A 2,864-nucleotide genomic window follows, 5' to 3' on the forward strand; every position below is an offset into this window, starting at 1 on the left:
CCCCCCGGCAGGGCAGGGCAGGGCAGGGCAGGACCCTCCGCCCCTTCCCGGCGGGTCCCGGCGGCTCCGGCTCCTCCTCCCGGGCCCAGCCCCGCCCGAGTGCGACGTGGATCCGGCAGCGCCTGCGCGGGCCGCCCTTCGCCTCCCTGCGCTCCCCTCAGCCCGAGCCGAGCCCGCGGCCCCGCCGGCTGCGCCGCCGAGCTCCGAGCTGTGGGCGGGGGGTCCCCCCGGAGCCGCCGAGCATGAGCTGGTTCAACGCCTCGCAGCTGTCCAGCTTCGCCAAGCAGGCGCTGTCGCAGGCGCAGAAGTCCATCGACCGGGTGCTGGACATCCAGGCCGAGGAGAGCCCCTGGCCCGACGCCGTCATCCCCGACTACGGTGACGGTAAGGGCGGCCAGCCGAGCCCCCTCCCCTCCCTCACTGCCCCCTTCCCTCGCCCTCCTCCCCCGCTGTCTCCCCTTTAACCCCTTAATTGGGGAGGTTTAACCCGGCCCCACCGTCCCAAGCCCCCTCTGGTTTATGTAACCCACCCCTGGTCCCTCTGGTGCCCCCCTGCAGGGTGACAACCCACACAGGACTGGGGCAGGCTCAGCTCAGGGCCCCGCTGGTGTCACCCGTGTCCTGCCTTTATTGCGCTGAGCTTCATACCCGTGTTCCTTAAGGCGTTATTTTGGGGTTTTTTTTTTTTGGCTGAGGGGCAAATAAGTGATAAAACCTGCTCAGTAATAAAAAAGGAGAAACCATGCCCTTCCAGAGGCATTCATGGATTGGCTCCTTGCGACAGCAGAATAGGAGCTGAAGGGCTGGTCCACATAAACCAAGTGAAGGTTCCGCTTTCCCTGGCATCAAGCTCATAATCCTCCAATATTTGTTGAAAGGAATGCGTTGGTGGAAAAGTTGTCATGGCCCTGAGGGTGTCTCTCTTTTATGTTTGCTGATGTGGAACCTGAAGGAATGGTCAGTCCCAAGTTGCTGTTTGGAAATGAAAGAGCAGAAACGAGCCCTCTCATTAGAAACTTATTTTCCGCTCCATAAATAGTATCTTACAGATAAGAATGAATAAACAAAAGGATGGGAAACCAAATTATCTGAAATCAGTGTCCTTATTACAATTCTATGTAGAAGATGTGTATGTATTTGTAGGAGGAGGTTATTTCCAGGTGAACCTGCACCAGAGTGAGATTTCTGAAAATTGGAAGCTGTAGCAATTGAAAGTGTTTTCCAAGCTGATTGCTCAGCAAAGGTCAGTTTTGCATGTCTTTGTCCCTTTGTGGGCTTGGCAGTCAGTCAAGCAGTCCAGTGTCATCTTAAATCACTGGAATTGTTTGTAGAAAATGGTGTCTTGCTTAATTTATTAAAACTTTAGACTTGTCCAAACATTTTTTAATTTTAATTTATATCTGAGTATTTATAGTAGTCTTGTAATTGATAAGAAAAGCAGCAAAGATCAGCATGCATCTGGTTTCAGGAAAAAACATACTTGTTTTTAAAAGATGTCAAAATATGTTCTGAGTGTTGCAGTTCACTCAGAGCTTTTTCTGCAGCAAGTGAATCATGGACAAGGTAGTAATAAAGCAGATGTTTGTAGTAATAAATCACACATTTGTAGTATTTTGGGCAGTGACAGCAGTAGTTATCTGAATTTGAGACTTGAGGCAAACAGCTACCAAGAATTCCTGAAAGTGGAAGACAGCTTTAAATACTATAACTGGGCATTTTTAATAGATACTGCTGTATAAAGTGAGCTTGTTTTTAAGTAGCCTGAAATAGTTACATTACCCAGATTATATCTGCAGGTACAAAATCAAACTGGGTATTGCTTTTTGATTTCTCTTTCTTACTTGGGGTGCTACTGAAATTTGATGCTGAAATTCTCATTATCCTTGCTGTTGACAAGTCCTGGAAAACCTGCAAGAAGTACAATAATAGGATGTTGTTTTAGAGCAGCTTCAGAACTAAACAATTCAGTATTTCTCCCCAGGAGGAGAAAAAAACTCTCATTGGGCTGCTGATGATGTGTATTGTCAGCTCCATGCTGGTGCTTGGCGTGTGAGGAAAAATATGAAACCTGACACAAACTGAAAGGGGCAAAAACCCTTCTCTTAGTGTAAATTCTGCAAATATTTAAAGCTTTTCCCCTCTGTTTTTTTTGCAGTGGTGTATGAAGTGGCAGATAACTTTTCAGACCTAGTGATGGTTTTCTCCTTTGTAATCTGTATGTTCTCCTCACTGCAGTTTTTCAGGTGGTTTTGCCTGGCCTCCTCACGCTGTAGGAAGCAGAACACCACATTTGGTTTTGCTGGTTCCCTTTGCAAAAGCAATGTCGCTTTTTGTGCCCAAATAGCCTTCAGAGCTGCCCTTTCAGCTCTCAGAATGCTCTGTGGGCTTGTTTCCCCTTCCCTGACTCTTCGTCTGCTTTCTGGAATTGTCACTCTTGAATTTACAGTTTGTGTATGAGTTCTTTCTGCCTTAAAGTTACTGTTTAACTAGGTGGGAGCCAGTGGGTTTTGTTCAGGTACTCCTGCTTTGTAGAGGTGCCCATGTCCAGTTTAACTCTTGAGCTTAAGGGAGACTTGAAGTAATTTTCTTTCGCTTTGTTTAAAAATTGGTTCCAAGGTTTGTAAGGAAGTAGTAATTAATGAAAATGATGCTGTGTGTTATTGTTTATATCACCAAGCCCCCGGTGGTCCAGGGGAAAATTCACTGCACTGTCACTGCAGAGATCCGGGTTCGATTCCCGGTCGGGGCCCCTCCCCGGGCAGATGGAGCTCGTTAGCCCGTAAGGCAATCCATCTACGTCCTGAGGACCTCACTGCCACCGTCCAAGCGTGCTTGGCCCCGGCAGATGAACCTCAGGATTAAAG

General features: G+C 48.1%; 1 protein-coding gene across 1 annotated transcript in view; it reads left to right on the forward strand.

Annotated features, from left to right (window-relative positions):
- TMF1 (TATA element modulatory factor 1) overlaps positions 1–2,864 on the forward strand; it is a 21,794-nt gene that overhangs the window by 3,348 nt on the left and 15,582 nt on the right. The gene's annotated exons all lie outside the window — the stretch shown is intronic.

The sequence above is a fragment of the Empidonax traillii genome, unplaced genomic scaffold (assembly GCF_003031625.1).
Source record: "Empidonax traillii isolate 1590-97213 ecotype Southwest subspecies unplaced genomic scaffold, ASM303162v1 scaffold450:size721730, whole genome shotgun sequence".
Taxonomy (NCBI): Eukaryota; Metazoa; Chordata; class Aves; order Passeriformes; family Tyrannidae; genus Empidonax; species Empidonax traillii.